This window comes from Heterodontus francisci, chromosome 17, assembly GCF_036365525.1.
Source record: "Heterodontus francisci isolate sHetFra1 chromosome 17, sHetFra1.hap1, whole genome shotgun sequence".
In the NCBI taxonomy this organism is placed as follows: Eukaryota; Metazoa; Chordata; class Chondrichthyes; order Heterodontiformes; family Heterodontidae; genus Heterodontus; species Heterodontus francisci.
This window is the reverse complement of record NC_090387.1, coordinates 4,123,752-4,146,970: the sequence shown is the minus strand read 5'-3', so window position 1 is coordinate 4,146,970 and position 23,219 is coordinate 4,123,752. Positions and strand designations below refer to the sequence as shown.

The 23,219-nt window shown below is 47.7% G+C and overlaps 1 protein-coding gene across 7 annotated transcripts in view; it reads right to left on the bottom strand.

Annotated features, from left to right (window-relative positions):
• cebpg (CCAAT enhancer binding protein gamma) overlaps positions 1-22,995 on the bottom strand; it is a 54,580-nt gene extending 31,585 nt beyond the window's left edge. Inside the window, exons 1-3 of one of the 7 annotated variants that reach the window (XM_068049020.1) lie at positions 22,896-22,991; positions 11,095-11,162; positions 10,354-10,443 (exon numbers count right to left, since the gene is read on the bottom strand). The gene's annotated coding sequence lies outside the window, so the exon portion shown is untranslated. Of the gene's footprint in view, positions 1-10,353; positions 10,444-11,094; positions 11,163-22,844 lie in introns of all 7 variants that reach the window. The other 6 variants (XM_068049019.1, XM_068049024.1, XM_068049021.1 and 3 more) reach the window with 6 other exon arrangements.
• Positions 22,996-23,219: the final 224 nt, after the last annotated feature.

Here is a 23,219-nt window from a genome sequence, read left to right as displayed (position 1 = left end):
TAGGGGGTATGGGAGTGTCATGGTTATACTCCGGGACTAGGGGGTATGGGAGTGTCATGGTTATACTCCTGGACTAGGGGGTATGGGAGTGTCATGGTTATACTCCTGGATTAGGGGGTATGGGAGTGTCATGGTTATACTCCTGGACTAGGGGGTGTGGGAGTGTCATGGTTATACTCCTGGACTAGGGGGTATGGGAGTGTCATGGTTATACTCCTGGACTAGGGGGTGTGGGAGTGTCATGGTTATACTCCTGGACTAGGGGGTATGGGAGTGTCATGGTTATACTCCTGGACTAGGGGGTGTGGGAGTGTCATGGTTATACTCCTGGACTAGGGGGTAAGGGAGTGTCATGGTTATACTCCTGGAAAAGGGAGTATGGGAGTGTCATGGTTATACTCCTGGACTAGGGGGTTTGGGAGTGTCATGGTTATACTCCTGGACTAGGGGGTATGGGAGTGTCATGGTTATACTCCTGGACTAGGGGGTATGGGAGTGTCATGGTTATACTCCTGGAAAAGGGAGTATGGGAGTGTCATGGTTATACTCCTGGACTAGGGGGTTTGGGAGTGTCATGGTTATACTCCTGGACTAGGGGGTTTGGGAGTGTCATGGTTATACTCCTGGAAAAGGGAGTATGGGAGTGTCATGGTTATACTCCTGGACTAGGGGGTTTGGGAGTGTCATGGTTATACTCCTGGAAAAGGGAGTATGGGAGTGTCATGGTTATACTCCTGGAAAAGGGAGTATGGGAGTGTCATGGTTATACTCCTGGACTAGGGGGTTTGGGAGTGTCATGGTTATACTCCTGGACTAGGGGGTATGGGAGTGTCATGGTTATACTCCTGGACGAGGGGGTATGGGAATGTCATGGTTATACTCCGGGACTAGGGGGTATGGGAGTGTCATGGTTATCCTCCTGGACTAGGGGGTATGGGAGTGTCATGGTTATACTCCTGGAAAAGGGAGTATGGGAGTGTCATGGTTATACTCCTGGACTAGGGGGTATGGGAGTGTCATGGTTATACTCCGGGACTAGGGGGTATGGGAGTGTCATGGTTATACTCCTGGAAAAGGGAGTATGGGAGTGTCATGGTTATACTCCTGGACTAGGGGGTATGGGAGTGTCATGGTTATACTCCGGGACTAGGGGGTATGGGAGTGTCATGGTTATACTCCTGGAAAAGGGAGTATGGGAGTGTCATGGTTATACTCCTGGACTGGGGGGTATGGGAGTGTCATGGTTATCCTCCGGGACTAGGGGGTATGGGAGTGTCATGGTTATACTCCGGGACTAGGGGGTATGGGAGTGTCATGGTTATACTCCTGGAAAAGGGAGTATGGGAGTGTCATGGTTATACTCCTGGACTAGGGGGTATGGGAGTGTCATGGTTATACTCCTGGACTAGGGGGTTTGGGAGTGTCATGGTTATACTCCTGGAAAAGGGAGTATGGGAGTGTCATGGTTATACTCCTGGACTAGGGGGTATGGGAGTGTCATGGTTATACTCCTGGAAAAGGGAGTATGGGAGTGTCATGGTTATACTCCTGGAAAAGGGAGTATGGGAGTGTCATGGTTATACTCCTGGACTAGGGGGTATGGGAGTGTCATGGTTATACTCCTGGACTAGGGGGTATGGGAGTGTCATGGTTATACTCCTGGAAAAGGGAGTATGGGAGTGTCATGGTTATACTCCTGGACTAGGGGGTTTGGGAGTGACATGGTTATACTCCTGGAAAAGGGAGTATGGGAGTGTCATGGTTATACTCCTGGACTAGGGGGTTTGGGAGTGTCATGGTTATACTCCTGGAAAAGGGAGTATGGGAGTGTCATGGTTATACTCCTGGACTAGGGGGTTTGGGAGTGTCATGGTTATACTCCTGGAAAAGGGAGTATGGGAGTGTCATGGTTATACTCCTGGACTAGGGGGTATGGGAATGTCATGGTTATACTCCGGGACTAGGGGGTATGGGAGTGTCATGGTTATCCTCCTGGACTAGGGGGTATGGGAGTGTCATGGTTATACTCCTGGAAAAGGGAGTATGGGAGTGTCATGGTTATACTCCTGGACTAGGGGGTATGGGAGTGTCATGGTTATACTCCGGGACTAGGGGGTATGGGAGTGTCATGGTTATACTCCTGGAAAAGGGAGTATGGGAGTGTCATGGTTATACTCCTGGAAAAGGGAGTATGGGAGTGTCATGGTTATACTCCTGGACTAGGGGGTATGGGAGTGTCATGGTTATACTCCTGGACTAGGGGGTATGGGAGTGTCATGGTTATACTCCGGGACTAGGGGGTATGGGAGTGTCATGGTTATCCTCCGGGACTAGGGGGTATGGGAGTGTCATGGTTATACTCCTGGACTAGGGGGTATGGGAGTGTCATGGTTATCCTCCGGGACTAGGGGGTTTGGGAGTGTCATGGTTATATTCCTGGACTAGGGGGTATGGGAGTGTCATGGTTATCCTCCTGGACTAGGGGGTATGGGAGTGTCATGGTTATCCTCCTGGACTAGGGGGTATGGGAGTGTCATGGTTATCCTCCTGGACTAGGGGGTATGGGAGTGTCATGGTTATCCTCCGGGACTAGGGGGTTTGGGAGTGTCATGGTTATATTCCTGGACTAGGGGGTATGGGAGTGTAATGGTTATCCTCCTGGACTAGGGGGTATGGGAGTGTCATGGTTATCCTCCTGGACTAGGGGGTATGGGAGTGTCATGGTTATCCTCCTGGACTAGGGGGTATGGGAGTGTCATGGTTATCCTCCTGGACTCGGGGGTATGGGAGTGTCATGGTTATCCTCCTGGACTCGGGGGTATGGGAGTGTCATGGTTATACTCCTGGACTAGGGGGTATGGGAGTGTCATGGTTATACTCCGGGACTAGGGGGTATGGGAGTGTCATGGTTATACTCCTGGACTAGGGGGTTTGGGAGTGTCATGGTTATACTCCTGGAAAAGGGAGTATGGGAGTGTCATGGTTATACTCCTGGAAAAGGGAGAATGGGAGTGTCATGGTTATCCTCCTGGACTAGGGGGTATGGGAGTGTCATGGTTATACTCCTGGACTAGGGGGTATGGGAGTGTCGTGGTTATACTCCTGGACTAGGGTTTATGGGAGTGTCATGGTTATACTCCTGGACTAGGGGGTATGGGAGTGTCATGGTTATACTCCTGGACTAGGGGGTATGGGAGTGTCATGGTTATTCTCCTGGACTAGGGTTTATGGGAGTGTCATGGTTATACTCCTGGACTAGGGGGTATGGGAGTGTCATGGTTATACTCCTGGACTAGGGAGTATGGGAGTGTCATGGTTATACTCCTGGACTAGGGAGTATGGGAGTGTCATGGTTATACTCCTGGACTAGGGGGTATGGGAGTGTCATGGTTATACTCCTGGACTAGGGGGTATGGGAGTGTCATGGTTATACTCCGGGACTAGGGGGTATGGGAGTGTCATGGTTATACTCCTGGACTAGGGGGTTTGGGAGTGTCATGGTTATACTCCTGGAAAAGGGAGTATGGGAGTGTCATGGTTATACTCCTGGAAAAGGGAGAATGGGAGTGTCATGGTTATCCTCCTGGACTAGGGGGTATGGGAGTGTCATGGTTATACTCCTGGACTAGGGGGTATGGGAGTGTCATGGTTATACTCCTGGACTAGGGTTTATGGGAGTGTCATGGTTATACTCCGGGACTAGGGGGTATGGGAGTGTCATGGTTATACTCCTGGACTAGGGGGTATGGGAGTGTCATGGTTATACTCCTGGACTAGGGGGTATGGGAGTGTCATGGTTATACTCCTGGACTAGGGGGTATGGGAGTGTCATGGTTATACTCCTGGACTAGGGGGTATGGGAGTGTCATGGTTATACTCCTGGACTAGGGGGTATGGGAGTGTCATGGTTATACTGCTGGACTAGGGGGTATGGGAGTGTCATGGTTATACTCCTGGACTAGGGGGTATGGGAGTGTCATGGTTATACTCCTGGACTAGGGAGTATGGGAGTGTCATGGTTATTCTCCGGGACTAGGGGGTATGGGAGTGTCATGGTTATACTCCTGGAAAAGGGGGTTTGGGAGTGTCATGGTTATACTCCTGGAAAAGGGAGTATGGGAGTGTCATGGTTATACTCCTGGAAAAGGGAGTATGGGAGTGTCATGGTTATACTCCTGGACTAGGGGGTTTGGGAGTGTCATGGTTATACTCCTGGACTAGGGGGTATGGGAGTGTCATGGTTATACTCCTGGACTCGGGGGTATGGGAGTGTCATGGTTATACTCCTGGACTACTCATCCAATGACCTCGATTAATAATCCAGATAATGTGAGTTGAAGTTCCTCCCTGCCAGTTTGAGAATTTGAATTTAGTTTTTAAAAAGACGGAAATAAAAGCTGGGATCATAAAATTGACCATGAATGTATTTTAAAAATTGTTTCCCCATGTCTCCTCTGGTCTTTTGTCCATAACCTTAAATCTGTACCCTCTGGTTCGTGACAATGGACTGTTATTCTTTCATGACTCTCTCAAACACATTCAAGAGTTTGTACACCTCTATTAAGTCTCCCTTTAACCTTCTCTGCTCTAAAGAGAACAATCCCAGCTTCTCCAATCTTTCCACATAACTGAAGTCTCTCATACCTGGTAATATTCTAGTAAACCTCTTCTGCAGCCACTCCAAGGTATTGACATCCTTCCTAAATTGTGATGCCCAGAATTGGCCACAATCTTATAGCTCGAGTTTAAACAGGGTTTTATAAACGTTTAGTATAATTTCCTTGTTTTTGTACTCCATGCCTCTGCTTATAAAGCCAGAATCCCATAGTTCTCTAATAATAGGCTTCTCAACTTGTCCTGCCACCTGCATGGATTTGTATATACCCACCCCAGGTCTCTCTGTTCCTGCGTTCCCTTTCAAATTGTACCATTTCGTTCGTATTGCCTCTCCTCATTCATCCTACCAAAATTAATCACTTAACACTTCGGGTGGATGATGGTAGGTTCGCAACAAGAATAGAACACTAGCCAATTCTGGGCATGGACAAGAGTTTATGTAGCAGAGGGGGTCAGCACTGCACCATGGGTGGACTTGGTGACAGAGAGGATGTGGGAGATTCAAGTTAGTGTAGGATCAAACACTACGAGAGGTTGCACAGGGTTTTGTTCAACCTCAGGTGGGGAGAGAGGTGGCATGAAGGGAAGAGAGTTTAGGGAAGGGCAGAAATGACTGTTTCAGCCTGCCTGATGTTCAGCTGAAGGAAATTGTGATCCATCATGACTTGATGGCAGAGAGGTTGTTATTGGTGGTCAAGAGGAATGGTGGAGAGATAGAGCTGGGTACATATGGAAGCTGTAGATAAGGAAAAGGAAAGGCCAAGGTTATATTGAGGTACTCCAGCAGTGATAGTGCGAGGAGCAAGGGAGCAAGCGTAAATCATTGCTACAGATGCACTGGCATCAAGCAGACAGATAGGAATGATTGCATCATTTATCCTTCAGTGCCATTACCATCACAGCGAACAGACGACATGCTCAAAAGACTTGCACTTATCAAACACCCAAAGCAGAACCAGCTTCCAGTGTAAAAAAAAAAGCAGAGACCACAGTGATTACAAGGCTTGTGTTGATTATAAAACGCTTTCAGTATTCATGCAGCTTAAGATGTAATTTGAATCTTTTCATTAGACCTCAGCTTGTAACTCACTCTCAGGCATCAGTGTCCTAAAGAAAACTAGTGCTGCCAGCAGAAAGCATTCACATTTCCATTCTAGATTTATCTATTTAAGCTGAAAGCCAGTGGTCATTATAAATTTGTGCATTCAAACTTGAGCTGTATTAAGACAGCATTTTGAGTTTATAAATAGAACCAAAGAAAAGTTACGACATACAAAGAAGCCATTCAGCCCATCGTGTCTGCACCAGCTGAAAAAACTAGCCACCCAATCTAATCCCACCTTCCAGCACCTGTTCCGTAGCCTTGCAGGTTACAGCACTTCAGGTGCAGGTCCAGGTACCTTCTACATGAGTTGAGGGTTTCTGCCTCCACCACCGATCTGGGCAATGAATTCCAGACACCCACCACCCTCTGGGTGAAAAAGTTTTTCCTCATGTCCCCTCTAATCCTTCTACCTTAAATCTGTGCCCCCTGGTAATTGACCTCTCCGCTAGGGGAAGCAGGTCCTTCCTGTCTACTCTATCTAGGCCCCTCATAATTTTGTACACCTCTATTAAGTCACCCCTCAGCCTCCTCTGTTCCAAGGAAAACAACCCTTGCCTATCCAATCTTTCCTCATAGCTGCAACTTTCAAGCCCTGGAAACATTCTTGTAAATTTAGTCTGTACTCTCTCCAGAGCAATTATGTCCTTTCTGTAATGTGGTGACCAGAACTGTACACAATACTCCAGCTAAGGCCTAACCAGTGTTTTATACAGTTCCAGCAATACATCCCTGTTTTTGTATTCTATACCTCGGCCAATAAAGGAAAGCATTCCATATGCCTTCTTCACCACTTTATCCACCTGCCCTGCCACCTTCAGGGACCTGTGAACATGCACTCTAAGGTCTCTCACTTCCTCTGCCCCTCTCAATATCCTCCCATTTATTATGTATTCCCTCGCTTTATTTGCCCTCCCCAAGTACATTACCTCACACTTCTCTGGATTTAATTCCATTTGCCACTTTTCCACCCACTCAACCAAACCATTGATATCATTCAGGAGTCTACAGCTATCCTCTTCACTATCAACTACACGGCCAATTTTTGTGTCATCAGCAAATTTCCCAATCATACCTCCCATATTTAAGTCCAAATCATTAATATATACCACAAACAGCAAGGGACCCAACAATGAGCCCTGTGGAACGCCACTGGAAATCACTTTTCATTCGCAAAACATCCGTTGATCATTACCCTTTGTTTCTGGTCACTGAGCCAATTTGGATCCAATCCACTGCATTCCCCCACATCCCATGGGCCTTTACTTTCTGACCAGTCTGCCATGTGGGACCTAGCCTTACTAAAATCCATGTAGACAACATCCACCGCACGACCCTCATCAATCCTTCTTGTTACTTCCTCAAAAAATTCAATTAAGTTAGCAAGACACAACCTTCCCTTAACAAATTGATGCTGACTATCCCTGATTAACCCGTGCCTTTCTAAGTGACAGTTTATCCTATCTCTCAGAATTGATGAGAATAATTTGCCCACCTTCGAGGTCAGACTGACCAGCCTATAATTATTTGGCCTATCCCTCACACCCTTTTTAAACAATGGTACAATGCTCGTAGACCTCCAATCCTCAGGTACCTCGCCTGTATCTAGTGAGGATTTGAAAATGATCCTCAGAGCATCCGCTATTTCCTCCCTGGCTTCCTTTAACAGCCTGGGATACAATCCATGCAGCCCTGGTGATTAATCCACTTTCAAGGATATCAGACCCTCTAGTACTTCATCTCTTATTATGCTTATTGTATCTAATATTTCACACTTCTCTTCAACTACAATGTCTGCATCATCTCACTCCTTTATGAAGACAGAGACAAGGTACTCATTAAGAACCCTGCCCACATCTTTGCATCAACGCATAAGTTACCTTGTACATCTGTGATAGGCCCTACCTTTCCTTTTTGCTCTTAAAACTGATTTAACATCTTTCCTTGATTTTATCTGCCAATATTTTTTCATGCCCTCCTTTTGCTTTCCTGATTTCCTTTTTTACTTCACCCTTGCACTTTCTATACTCAAGGCTTTCTAAAGTATCAAGTTTTTTGTGACTGTCATAAGCTTTCTTTTTCTGCTTTATCTTACCCTGTATGCTTCTAGATAACCAAGGGGCACTAGATTTTGCAGTAACACCCTTTTCCTTTGTGGGGACATGTCTACACTGTGCCGGTAGAATCTCATTTTTGAATGCCTCCCACTGGTTTGCCACTGATTTTCCTTCAAGTAGCTGTATCCAGTCCACTTTCGCCAGATCACCTCTCAGCTTTGTAAAATTTGCCATCCCCCAATTTAGAACTTTTACTCCTGTTCTATCTTTGTCCTTTTCCATAATAATGCTAAATCTAACTGTATTATGGTCACTATCTCCAAAATGGTCACCCACTGCTACTTCATCCATTTGCCCAGTTTCATTTCCTAAGACTAAATCTAGAATTGTGCCCCCTCTCGTTGGGTTTGTTACGTACTGGCTAATACAGTTTTCTTGAATGCAGTTCAAGAATTTTGTGCCCTCTGTGCCTTTCACACTGTTTGTATCCCAGTTGATATTTGGATAGTTGAAATCCCCAATTATTGCCCTATAGTTTTTGAACTCAAAAATTTGCTTACATATTTGTTCTATCTCCCTCTCACTATGTGGGGGGTCTATAGTACACTCCTAGTAGTGTGGCTGCCCCTTTTTTTATTTCTGAGCTCCACCCATATGGCCTCATTTGATGACTCATTTAGCATATCATCCCTCCTCACAACTGTAATTGATTCTTTAACCAAAAATGCTACACCCCCTCCTTTTTATCCCCCTCTCTATCCTACCAGGGATATTGAGCTGCCATTTTTGCCCCTCTTTAAGCCACGTTTCCGTTATAGCAACGATATCATGCTACCATGTGTCTATCTGTGCCTTCAGCTCATCGGCTTTATTTGCTATACTCCCTGCATTTAAATAAATATCTTTTAATGCTGCCAAATTCTCATGCTGTATACTTTTTAACCTTTGCTTCTTCTGTCTTTCAGAGTCACTTGCTAATTTTCTGCCTCCCGTTCCCTGCTCTGAAACTGCCCTCAGGTTCCCATCCCCCTGCCAATTTAGTTCAAATGGCAGTATTGCAATCGATATATTTGTGGGGGGGGGGGGGGGGGGGGGGAGGGGGAGGAATGGAAAAAAAAGTCACTAAACCCATTAATACAGTTCACTACATTTCTGGTGCAATATTCGCACTCACTTCAAATTGATCCTATCAACATTTCACCCTAGTTCTAAATATCCTCTCCTGACACAGTCAAAGTTTAAGCAAAAACTATAAACTACATTTTTTTTTACAAGTTCAAATAGACACAACACAAAAATGTGACGTGCCCAATCTGGTAACAACGCAAGTTCTCACTGACCCACAGACTCAACTGCTCAGGATACCAACCCCATTTTCTTCTGAATGAAACAATAATATGCCCAGTTTACGTCTCACCCTAATAATATCACAGTACAATAGACACAGCACTCCCTCCATACTGCACCTAAGATTATGAGCTCAAGTTCTGGAGTGGGGTTTGAACACACAACCTTCTGTTCCAGAGATGGGAACACTACAAACTGAGTCAAAAACAGACCTCAAAAAGGGTGGAGTGTTGCTGATTCTACCTGTGTCACTGGTGGTGGGAGTAATGCGAAGCAATAAGAGCGGAACACAACATTAAAGTATGTGAACTAAAGTGTGAATTACCCGATGGTGTATTGATACTCCAGTGAGCATAGTGTACCCATGCACTGATAATGGTACTGTCATCTAACCACTAGGCAGGTACCCACTATCAGCACACTGATCACTTTCTCACTAAACACCCAGTAATGATGCAACAACCAGCAACTGTTTCTGTCAACAAGCATCAAGGATACTGAGAGCACTCACAGTTCCCAGATAAACCCAACAATCCCCCTGCTCTGAATTTACCATCACTTCAAGGCTTCCAATCTAATCTCCGGACAAGTTAAAAAAGACGTAGTAACATCATTCTCAAGAATTTGGCGTCATCTGAACTCCTGAAACACAGAGCAAACTTGAATTGCTCCCGTGTACTTTTCTTCTCTCGATTAGATATGTAGACTGTACAGTTTCTCTGATCAACTGATGTTCATCGCTCAATAAATCGTAGGTCCCAACTAGTCACAGTTCGTCAGCGTAGACGTCAGCCTCCAATGAATTCAACATCAGCCACAACCAAGGGGTAAACTAAAGACAGCATGGACTGATACAACAACACAGATCTCATTTTCCGGCTCAGATGAGTTTATAAACCACAACAATAAAGTTTCAGCCACCCTTTGATTAGATTCCAGCTGTAACCCTTGTGCATCCTGTCTTAACTAAGGAGACCAAAGCCGTACACAATACTCCAGGTGAGCTCTCACCAAAGCCCTATACAATTGTAGCAAGACTTGCGCACTCTTAGGGCTGGATTTTACCAAGCCCATGACGTCGGGCTCTGTGGCGGGGCCACCGGATGATGGTTGCAGCAGAGGCCCGCCATGGAGCTTGACACCGGGAGATTCCAGCCCGATTCTCCTGGCAACAGCGACCTCAATTTCAATATTTAAATGAATGAGATGAATAAATTTAAATTAACTTACCTTGAACCTTCCAGGCCTGCCGCGATCCTCAATGTGGCGGCCAGCACTGTCACACCTTCAATTCCCTGTCTGGAGAAAGCTGGCGTGACACTGGTGGGGAGGGGGGGGGGGGGAGAGAAAAACTGGGTCAAATAAACGTAATGAGTGTAGGGGATAGTGGGAAGGGGTGAACGTTAAACTTTCTGCAGTCCTGGGGGCAAATGTTAATGTAATTGTTATTGGAGGGTGGGAAATGGGTGTTAGAATTTTATTTGATAAATTTCAGGGGGAGAGGGGAGAACCACCCCAGCCATTTGAATGAGCCGCCACGCAGGAGATTGCGGCGGCTGTAAGGTGTGGCTCGCCACCAAGAGCGACGGCAGGCTCTTAAAATCAAGCCATATACTCTAACCCCCTTGCAATAAAGGCCAACATATCATTTGCCTTCCTAATTGCTTGCTGTACCTGCACGTTAGCTTTCAAGGATGCCCAAATCCCTCTGAATACTAACATTTACTCGTCTCTCATCATTTAAAAAAAATTCTGCTTTTCCATTCTTCCTACCAAAGTGGATAATTACAAATTTCCCCACATTGTACTCCATCTGCCACTTTCTTGCTCATCACTTAACCAGTCAATACCCCTTTGGAATCTCTTTCCATCCTCTCACAGTTAACTTCCCCATCTAACTTTGTATTTTACTCAAACACTGAACCCTAATATATAATTATTACAATTTATTATAATAAATCTCCTACATACCCTCTCTTTGGCATCCTTCTAATTCCCGGTCTTTCTTCAAATAGCATGGAAGAATCTAGTACATCCACCTGAGCGGGAAGAGAGGGCCTCAGTTTAACGTCTCATCCAAAAGATGGCACCTCCGACAGTGAAGCACTCCCTCGGTACTGTACTAGAGTGCCAGCCTAGATTATGTGTTTCATTCTCTGGAGGGAGGCTTGAACCCATGACCTTCTAACCCAGAGGCCAGAGTGAAAGAAGTGGATGCTGTGGTTCTCTGTGCCCCTATTTAGAAAAGATAGAAGTCCATGTACTTCTAAAAAAGACTTTTCTAATTCACTTAACCACAAACTTCAGTCGTCCCTTATTAACCTCCATACGAGTCAAACAGGTGTTGTAATCTCTAGAATACTCAGTCTGCTCTGTGCTGCCTAAATCTGTCTTTACCAATGAAGATGCTGCTGCCAAAGTCAGAGCAAAAGAGGAGGTAGTTGAGATGCCGGATGGGCTAAAAATTGATAAAGAGGGAGGTATTAGACAGGCCGTACTTAAATGTCATAAGGCACCAGGACCGGGTGAGATGCATCCAAGGATACTGAAGGAAGTGAGAGTGGAAATTGCAGAGGCATTGGCAATCATTTTCCAGTCTTCCTTACATTCAGGGGTGGTGCCAGAGGAACTGGAGAATTGCAAATTTTACACCCTTGTTCAAAAAGGGATGTAAAGATAAGCCCAACTACAAGCTAGTCAGTTTAACCTCAGAGGTGGGGAAGCTTCCAGAACGATAATTCCAGACAAAATTAATAGTCACTTGAGCAAATGTATGTTAATTAGGGAAAGCCAGGAGGGATTTGCGAAGGGCAAATCATGTTTAACTAACTTGCTGGAGTTTTTGATGAGGTAACAGAGAAGGTTGGTCAGGGTCATGCTGTTGATGTGGACATAAAATTCCAAAAAGCATTTGATAATGTGCCACACAACAGACTTGTGAGCAAAGTTATAGCTCATGGAATAAAAGGCATGGTAGCAACATAGAAACAAAATTGGCTGAGTGACAGGAAACAAAGAGTAGTGGTTAATAGATGTTTTTTGGACTGGAGGAAGGTTTGTGGTGGAGATCCCCAAGGGTCGGTGTTAGGATCCTAGCTCATCCTGATATGGATTAATGACCTAGACCTTGGTGTACAGGGCATAATTTCAAAATTTGCAGATGATACAACACTTAGAAACATTGTGAACTGTGAGGAGGATGGCGTAGAACTTCAAAAGGACACAGATAGGTTGATGGAATGGGCAGACAAGTGGCAGATGAAATTTAATGCAGAGAAGTGTGAGGTGATTCATTTTGGTAGGAAGAATGTGGAGATACAATATAAAATAAAATAAAATAAAGGGGTAGGCGGTGGCGTAGAGGTATTATCACTGGACTAGTAATCCAGAGACCTCTGAGGACATGGGTTCGAATCCCACCACAGCAGAAGGTGGAATTTGAATTCAATTAATAAATCTGGAATTAAAAGCTAGTCTAATGGCGTCCATGAAACCATTGTCGATTGTTGTAAAAACCCATCTGGTTCACTAATGTCCTTTAGGGAAGGAAATCTGCTGTCCTTACCTGGTCTGGCCTACATGTGACTCCAGACCCACAGCAATGTGGTTAACTCTTACATGCCCTCTGAAATGGCCTAGCAAGCCACTCAGTTGTATCTAACCACTACGAAGTCGATAAAAAGGAATGAAACCGGACGGACCACCCGGCATCGACCTTGGCACCGGAAACGACAACGGCAAACCCAGCCCTGTCGACCCTGCAAAGTCCGCCTTACATCTTACATCTGGGGGCTTGTACCAAAGTTGGGAGAGCTGATCCACAGGCCAATCAAGCAACAGCCTGACATAGTCATACTCACGGAACCTGACAGACAATGTCCCAGACACTGCCATCACCATCCCTGGGTATGTCCTGCCGGTGGGACAGGACAGACCCAGCAGAAGTGGTGGCACAGTGGTATACAGTGGGGAGGGAGTTCCCCTGGGAATCCTCAACATCGACTCCGGACCCCATGAAGTCTCATGGCATTAGGTCAAACATGGGCAAGGTAACCTCCTACTGATTACCACCTACCGCCCTCCCTCAGCTGATGACTCAGTACTCCTCCATGTTGAACACCACTTGGAGGAAGCACTGAGGATGGCAAGAGCACAAAATGTACTCTGGGTGGGGGACTTCAATGTCCATCACCAAGATTGGCTCGGTAGCACCACTACTGACCGAGCTGGCCGAGTCCTAAAGGACATAGCTGCTAGACTGGGTCAGCGGCAGGTGATGGGGGAACCAACACGAGGGAAGAACATATTTGACCTCGTCCTCACCAATCTGCCTGCCACAGATGCATCTGTCCGTGACAGTATTGGTAGGAGTGATCACCGCACAGTCCTTGTGGAGACGAGGTCCCGTCTTCACATTGAGGAGACCGTCCATCGTGTTGTGTGGCACTATCACCGTGCTAAATGGGATAGATTTCGAACAGATCTAGCAATGCAAAACTGGGCATCCATGGAGGTGCTGTGGGCCATCAGCAGCAGCAGAATTGTACTCAACCACAATCTGTAACCTCATAGCCCGGCATATCCCCCACTCTACCATCACCATCAAGCCAGGAGACCAACCCTGGTTCAATGAAGAGTGCAGGAGGGCATACCAGGAGCAGCACCAGGCATACCTCAAAATGAGGTGTCAACCTGGTGAAGCTAAAACCCAGGACTACTTGCATGCCAAACTGCGTAAGCAGCATGCGATAGACAGAGCTAAGCGATCCCATAACCAACGGATCAGAACTAAGCTCTGGAGTCCTGCCATATCCAGCCGTGAATGGTGGTGGACAATTAAACAACTAACTGGAGGAGGTGGCTCCACAAATATACCCATCCTCAATGATGGGGGAGCCCAGCACATCGGTGCGAAAGATAATGCTGAAGCATTTGCAACAATCTTCAGCCAGAAGGGCCGAGTTGATGATCCATCTTGGCCTCCTCCTGAAGTCCCCAGCATCACAGATGCCAGACTTCAGCCAATTCGATTCACTCCGCGTGATATCAAGAAACGACTGAAGGCACTGGATACTGCAAAAGCTATAGGCCCTGACAATATTCCTGCAATAGTACTGAAGACCTATGCTCCAGAACTTGCCGCGCCCCTAGCAAAGCTGTTCCAGTACAGCTACAACACTGGCATCTACCCTGCAATGTGGAAAATTGCCCAGGTATGTCCTGTACACAAAAAGCAGGACAAGTCCAGCCCGGCCAACTACCGCCCCATCAGTCTACTCTCAATCATCAGTAAAATGATGGAAGGTGTCGTCGACAGTGCCATCAAGCGACACTTGCTTAGCAATAACCTGCTCAGTGATGCTCAGTTTGGGTTCCGCCAGGGCCACTCAGCTCCTGACCTCATTACAGCCTTCGTTCAAACATGGACAAAAGAGCTGAACTAAAGAGGTGAGGTGGGAGTGACTGCCCTTGACATTAAGGCAGCATTTGGCCGAGTATGGCATCAAGGAGCCCTAGCAAAACTGAGGTCAATGGGAATCAGGGGGATAACTCTCTGCTGGCTGGAGTCATACCTAGCACAAAGGAAGATGGTTGTGGTTGTTGGAGGTCAATCATCTGAGCTCCAGGACATTACTGCTGGAGTTCCTCAGGGTAGTGTCCTAGGCCCAACCATCTTCAGCTGCTTCATCAATGACCTTCCTTCAATCATAAGGTCAGAAGTGGGGATGTTCACTGATGATTGCACAATGTTCAGCACCATTCGTGACTCCTCAGATACTGAAGTAGTCTGTGTAGAAATGCAGCAAGACCCGGACAATATCCAGGCTTGGGCTGATAAGTGGCAAGTAACATTCGCACCACACAAGTCCCAGGCAATTACCATCTCCAACAAGAGAGAATCTAACCATTTCCCCTTGACATTCAACGGCATTACCATCGCTGAATCCCCCACTATCAACATCCTCGGGGCTACCATTGACCAGAAACTGAACTGGAGTAGCCATATAAATACCGTGGCTACAAGAGCAGGTCAGAGGCTAGGAATCCTGAGGTGAGTAACTCACCTCCTGACTCCCCAAAGCCTGTCCACCATCTACAAGGCACAAGTCAGGACCACCACCATTGCACAGTGGCAGCAGTGTGTACCATCTACAAGATGCACTGCAGCAATGCACCAAGGCTCCTTAGACAGCACCTTCCAAACCCGCGACCTCTACCAACTAGAAAGACAAGGGCAGCACATACATGGGAATGCCACCACCTGCAAGTTCCCCTCCAAGTCACACACCATCCTGACTTGGAACTATATCGCCGTTCCTTCACTGTCACTGGGTCAAAATCCTGGAACTCCCTTCCTAACAGCACTGTGGGTGTACCTACCCCACATGGACTGCAGCGGTTCAAGAAGGCAGCTCACTACCACCTTCTCAAGGGCAATTAGGGATGGGCAATAAATGCTTGCCTGGCCAGTGACGCCCACATCCCATGAATGAATTTTTTAAAAAATTCTAAAAGGGAGTGCGGGACCAGAGGGACCTGGGTATAGGTGGATAAATCACTGAAGGTGGCAGGACAGGTTGAGAAAGCAGTTAATAGAGCATACAGTATCCCAATCTTCATTTATAGGGGCATAGAGTACAAAAAGCAAGGAAGTTATGTTAAACTTGTATAAAACACTGGTTCGGCTTCAACTAGAGCATTGTGTCCAGTTCTGGCTGCCATACTTTAGGAAAGATGTGAAGGCATTAGAGAGAGTGCAGAAAAGGTTCACAAGAATGGTTCCAGGGATGAGGAACTTCTGTTACGTGGATAGACTGGAGAAGTTGGGACTGTTTTCTTTGAAGAGAAGGTTGAGAGGAGATTTGATGGAGGTGTTCAAAATCATGAGGGGTCTGGACAAAGTAGACAGGGAAAAACTGTTCCCATTGGTGGAGGGATCGAGAACAAGAGGACATAGATTTAAGGTGATTGGCAAAAAAAGCAATAACAACATGAAGAAAAACATTTTCATGCTAAAGGCCTGCTACCCAACCCGAACCCGACAGGACCCGATGACGTGTCGGATTCGGGTCAGGTCGCTCTTCCGGATCTGGCTTTCGGGCTCCGGTCGAGTCGGACCGGACACACACAGTATTATTTGGACAGTTACTGTATGTGTGTAGACTAGAGTCCTGACAGTGATCATTTTATATTATATAAATACTGTATATTTTATAATAATTAATCTCTCGGGACCTTCCTGGTCTCTGCATCTCAGCTGCTCACTGGAAAAACTTGCAGCAAGTATTTCAACCTGTAAAACAGGAGTCTAGGTAATGTATAATGATATTTTCTGAGCCTTTGGGCAATTGCTGTGTTTATTTTAAGCAATACAGATCCTGGCGGGGCACAACTCCATGGGTTTCTGTTTAACTCGTGACCAAACAATCACTGACTTTCTGGCTCCAATCTTCATCTTTTTAAACAACCTTTCAAGTCTAATTACAGTTTTTGTTGCTTATCTGCACAAACTGAAAAAGTGAAAAACGGATTCGGAATCGGAAGGTAGGTAAAGTGAACATTCCGGTGGTCGGACTCGGGTCGGGCGCAGGAAAAAATGGCCAGGTTGGGCTCGGGTCCGATGTGGTTCTGTCGGGTTCGGGTCCGATGTGGTTCTGTCGGGTTCGGGTCCGGTTTTTTGCCCTGACCTGAGCGAGCCTTTATTTCATGCAGCAAGTGATTAGGATCCGGAATGCACTGTCTGAGAGTGTAGTGGAGGCAAATTCAGTGTGTGTTTAGGATCTGGAATGCACTGTCTGAGAGTGCGGTGGAGGCAGGTTCAGTGAGTGTTTTGGATCTGGAATGCACTGTCTGAGAGTGTGGTGGAGGCAGGTTCAGTGAGTGTTTGGGATCTAGAATGCACTGTCTGAGAGTGTGGTGGAGGCAGGTTCAGTGAGTGTTTAGGATCTGGAATGCACTGCCTGAGCGTGTGGTGGAGGCAGGTTCAGTGAGTGTTTAGGATCTGGAATGCACTGCCTGAGAGTGTGGTGGAGGCAGATTCAGTGAGTGTTTAGGATCTGGAATGCACTGCCTGAGAGTGTGGTGGAGGCAGGTTCAGTGAGTGTTTAGGATCTGGAATGCACTGTCTGAGAGTGTGGTGGAGGCAGGTTCAGTGAGTGTTTAGGATCTGGAATGCACTGTCTGAGAGTGTGGTGGAGGCAGATTCAGTGAGTGTTTAGGATCTGGAATGCACTGCCTGAGCGTGTGGTGGAGGCAGGTTCAGTGTGTGTTTAGGATCTGGAATGCACTGTCTGAGAGTGTGGTGGAGGCAGGTTCAGTGAGTGTTTAGGATCTGGAATGCACTGTCTGAGAGTGTGGTGGAGGCAGGTTCAGTGAGTGTTTAGGATCTGGAATGCACTGTCTGAGAGTGTGGTGGAGGCAGGTTCAGTGAGTGTTTAGGATCTGGAATGCACTGCCTGAGAGTGTGGTGGAGGCAGGTTCAGTGAGTGTTTAGGATCTGGAATGCACTGCCTGAGAGTGTGGTGGAGGCAGACTCAATATAGGCTTTCAAGAAGGAATTGGATTGCTATCTGAAAAGGAAGAATGTGCAGGGCTGCAGTGAGACTGCAGGGGAGTGACACTAGGTAAATTGCCCTTTCGGAGAGCTGGTGGAGATATGATGGGCCGAATGGCCTCCTTTTGTGCTGCAATAATTCTGTGATTATACAGATAGGTTTTCCTTAATTAATTCACATTTGTCCACGTAACTGTTAATTTTGTCCCGAATTATTGGCTGTGATTTTTATGCTAGCGATGGGGGGGTCTCAATGTCCAGAAAAAGCAACACCGAGAACCCCACATCGCCTCTTCTATGGAAGTCCCACAGAATCTAGTGCCGATCAGGCACTTAAGTGGACAACAGCAGGCCTTCCACAGGATCAAGGACACCGTTGCCAGAATGGCCCGTCCTTGGACAGCTGTCAACAAATCTGAGGCTGGCAGCTCTTCCACTGAGCAGCGCCATCATGGTGGCAGTGGTAGCTGCCGGAGGAGCACCTACCAGAGACCCAGGAGCGGTGCTGGACCTGGGCCACGGGAAGGTCAGGGAAGGGAGCGTCTCGTGGGGCGGGGGGTCATGGAGGAAGAGGGTGTAGGGGGTGGTTGCTAGCAAGGTCAGAGGGGCAGCTCTCAGCAGGCCCCAGATTGTTTTCAGAGTATAAATTGAGGGGACTCTCAGTGCTGTTCGTATGCACTGAGTGTGAAGAAGGGAGTTTGGTTAATCTCGCAAGATTAGTTTTTGTTTTGTTTATATCTAGCAATTAATTGAAATTCCAGTTTCAGTTAAGAGGCAAGTTAGGTTTGTTGCAGTTTTAAACAGAGGTATACTAACACTCAGAGTATCCGTAGCTAGTTACTTAGGTTGCTAGCTTAAACTGGTTTCTGAGCTGTAGCAGAGTTTGTTTTCAGAGTATAAATTGAGAGGACTCTCAGTGCTGCTGGAGGGTACAGAGTATTAAGAAGGGAGTGTGGTAATTGAGGGAGTTCAGTAAGGAGGGGAAACTATAAATTAAGAAGAAAATAAATTTGAGTGGACAGAGTGTAAAGTGGAAGATTGGTGTGTGAGGGAGGGGCTCCTTTCTTTTACCTTTTTTCAGCCTCCAGTAGCTGCCTCTCTCTTTGGTACAGGAGAAGAAGTTGATTGGTGAGTAACTGTTAAGTTATTTTACTTCTCATTGTAATAAAAAGGTTTTAAAGTTATGTTATGGAAGGTCAGCCTGGACAAGTGGAATGTACGTCCTGCAGTATGTGGGGAGTCATGGATGCACCATGTGTCTGAGATGAACACGTCTACAGAAAGTGTCACTGGCTGCAGAAACTTGAGCTCTGGGTTTCGGAACTCATGCGACAGCTGGAGTCACTGTTGTATATCCGTGAGGCAGAGGGCTATGTGGATAGCACGTTTAGGAGCATGCAGGCAGAGAGGGAATGGGTGATCACCAGGCAGTTGAAGAGAACTAGGCAGGCAATGCAGGACTCCCGAGTCTATCCTGCTTGCTAATCAGTTTTCCATTTTGAATACCGGTGAGAGCGATGGTTCCTCGGGGGATTGCAGCCAGAGCAATGTCTGTGGCACCATGGGTGGCTCAGCTGCACAGGAAGGGAGCAAGAAGAGTGGAAGAGCAATAGTGAAAGGGGATTCGATAGTCAGGGGATCAGACAGGCGTTTCTGCAGCAATAAATGTGACTCCAGGATAGTGTGTTGCCTCCCTGGTGCCAGGGTCAAGGATGTCACAGAGCTGCTGCAGGACATCCTTCTAGGGGAGGGTGAACAGCCAGAGGTCGTGGTCCACATTGGCCAATGACATAGTTAGGAAGAGGGATGAGATCCTGAAAACAGATTTTAGGGAGTTAGGAAGGAAATTAAAAAGCAGGACCTCAAAAGCAGTAATCTCAGGATTGCTCCCAGTGCCATGTGCTAGTGAGCATAGGAAAAGGAGAATTGATTGATTGAACACATGGCTGGTGAATTGGTGAAGGAGGGAGGGCATCAGATTCTGAGGCATTGGGACCGGTTCTGGGGCAGGTGGGACCTGTACAAGATGGACAAGCTACACCTGAACAGGACTGGAATTAATATCCTTACAGGGAGATTTGCTAGTGCTGTTGGGGAGGGTTTAAACTAGCTTGTCGGGGGAATGAGAACCTGAAGGGTAGCTCAAATTGGAAGGAAGTAAAGCTGGTAACAGGAAGTATAAAAGTAGCAAGTGATATGGTTTTACATGCTGTGCTTCCCGTGCAGCGACAGGGCTGCCCACCGCATGGCTAATTGTGGCAGTAGCAGGATGAGCCCTTAATTGGGAATTAATTGCCCAGTTAGGGCCTCAGTTGGCAGTGCCTTGCGAAGGCTGTTCACAGGCCTTCCCGCCCTGGAGTACATTTTGACGGAACCTCTGCCACCATCCCACCCGATTTTATGCTCTCCCCACCTCCAAACCCACAGCGGGGTAAAGAGCATAAAATTCCCCTCATCGTTCCTAAAAGCTTTCCCACCACCGAGGTTAAACTGACTGGCCTGTAGTTGCTGGGCTTGTCCTTTCACCTTTTTTTGACGCAAGGTTTAACATTTGCAATTCTACAGTCCTCTGGCACCACTCCTGTATCTAAGGAGTTTGGAGGATTACAGCTAGTGTCTCCATAACCTCCACCCTCACTTCCCTCAGCATCCTTGGATGCATCTCATCCACCTCTGGTGACTTATCAACTTTAAGTACAGCCAGCCTTTCTAATATAAAAGCAAAATACTGCGGTGCTGGAAATCTGAAATAAAAACAAGAAATGCTGGAACCACTCAGCAGGTCTGGCAGCATCTGTGAAAAGAGAAGCAGAGTTAACGTTTCGGGTCAGTGACCCTTCTTCGGAACTGAGTTCGGGTCACTGACCCGAAACGTTAACTCTGCTTCTCTTTTCACAGATGCTGCCAGACCTGCTGAGTGGTTCCAGCATTTCTTGTTTTTATTTCAGCCTTTCTAATACTTCCTCTATCAATTTTGAGTCCATCTTGTGTCTCAACTACCTCCTCTTTCACCATGACTTTGGCATCATCTTCTTCCTTGGTAAAGACAGAAGCAAAGTGCTCACTTAGTACCTCAGCTATGCCCCTGTCTTCATGCATAAATCCCCTTTTTGGTCCCTAATTGGCCCCACTCCTGTAGCCACCTTTTTACTATTTATATTCCTATAGAAGAGTTTTGGATTCCCTTTCATGTTAGCTGCCAGTTTCTTCTCCTACTCTCACTTTGCTTCCCTTTTTTCACTTGGTTCTCAATTGTATTATCAACCTTACATTTGTCATATGCACCTTTTTTCTGTTTCATCTTGCACTTTATCACTGTCGTCATCCAGGGAACTCTGGATTTGTTTGTCCTACCTGTCCCCCCGCTTGAAGTACCTCCTCTTTGTAGGCAGGCCATTTCTCCATTAGTTTTGCCAGTCAATCTTGGATTCCAATTTACCTGGGACAGATCCAGTCTCACTCCATTGGAATTGGATTTCTCCCGATCAATTACTTTTTACTCTGGATTGTTTATTGTCCTTTTCCATAGCTAACCTAAACCTTATGACACTATGATCACTGTCCTCTAAATGTTCCCCTACTGACACTTGATCAATTTGACCCACTTCATTCCCCAGAATCAGATTCAGCAATGTCTCCTTCCTTGTTGGGCCAGAAACATACTGATGTAGACAATTATCTTAAACACTTCATAAACACTTCCCCTTCTCTGTTCTTCATTACTATCCCAGTCTATGTTAAGATAATTAAAGTCCCCCATTACGACTACTCTACAGTTCTTGCTCCTCTCTGAAATTAAATACAATGATGAGTATTTCAAAATTGAGACGTTGCCAGAACAGGAGACAGTGTAGGCCAGTGAGCACAAAGATGTCGGATGAATGGGACTTGGCGTGAGTTAGGAAACAGATAGCAGAGTTTTGGATGAACTGGAGTGTCCAGAGGGTGGAAGATGGGAGTTCGGCCACAAGTGTGTTGGAATAGTCAAGCCTGAACCAGGTGGAAGAGGGTGCATGGGGTTGGGGTGGGAGAGGGTGTGAGGGGTGGGAGAGGTGCAAGGGGTGGGGCGAGTGGAATTGGGGGGGTGCACGTGGGGAGGGTGTGGGGGAGGGGTGTATGTGGGGAGGGGGTGCAAAGGGGGGAGGGGTGTGTGTGGGGAGGGGTGTGTGAGGAGCGGGTGCGAAGGGGGGGGGGAAAGAGGTGTGTGTGGGGAGGGGGTGCGAAGGAGGCACGGGATGCGAAGGGGGGAGGGGTGTGTGTGGGGTTGGGGTGGGAGAGGTGCAGGGGGTGGAGCAAGTGGAGTTGGGGGGGGTGCACGTGGGGAGGGTGTGTGGGGGAAGGGTGTATGTGGGGAGGGGGGGGTGAAGAAGTGTGTGGGGGGAGGGGGTGCAAAGGAGGCAGGAGATGCGAAGGGGGGAGGGGTGTGTGTGGGGTTGGGGTGGGAGAGGTGCAGGGGGTGGAGCAAGTGGAGTTGGGGGGGGTGCACGTGGGGAGGGTGTGTGGGGGAAGGGTGTATGTGGGGAGGGGGGGGTGAAGAAGTGTGTGGGGGGAGGGGGTGCAAAGGAGGCAGGAGATGCGAAGGGGGGAGGGGTGTGTGTGGGGTTGGGGTGGGAGAGGTGCAGGGGGTGGAGCAAGTGGAGTTGGGGGGGTGCACGTGGGGAGGGTGTGTGGGGGAAGGGTGTATGTGGGGAGGGGGGGGTGAAGAAGTGTGTGGGGGGAGGCAGGGGATGCGAAGGGGGGAGGGGGGAGGGGTGTGTGGGGGGGGGGCGAGGGGGAGGGGCGAACAGCCTCACCGCCTACTTTGGGGTGACACCCAGACCTGGATTAGCCCCGCCCCCTGTCCGGTGCGGGGTTAAAGCGGGGTCAGGGGCGGCCCCTCCCCCACTCCGCGGGCTTTCTGCTTTAGCGGGCAGACGGGCCGACCGGACCGGACCGGACCGCGCTGCGGGTTATTCCGAAAACCCTGCCTGCTCTCCCCCGGCCCCCATCAGGAGATCGGGGCCTCGATCGTTCGCCCTCCTCACCTCGTCCAGACTCCTGGCCACTGCCCATCGCCCCCGGGCTGGGCCGGGCCTCTAACCCGCTCACCCTGTCCTGCAACCCCTCCCCACAAGCCCGGAGCATGGCCTCGGCCTGTCATGCCGCTCTCCCCGTCCCCCGGGCCTACCTGCTGCTCCGGCCTCGGCTCCTCGCGGATCTTTATTTTTATTTCTTTTACCTCAGATGGTCGTCAGTTGCCGGCGATCCCGCCTCCCCGTCACTCATCCGCACACCTGACCAATCACGTCCTCCCGTTCCAGAGATGATGCAATCGCTGGGCTGGTTGACATCAGTTTCATCCAATCATTGCCCCACTTTGTAAAATGATGTAATCTGGTAAGTGATTGAAGAACGCTACACCAATCAGAATGCCGCATTGCCTTGAGACCCTTTCCCACCATTTGGGGCTCAGACCTCTCGTTCTGAACCCGCCTTTCTTCTGATTGACAACCTTTTTCAACCAATCAAAATGCGGCTTCGCTGCATTTGCGGTTGGAAACCA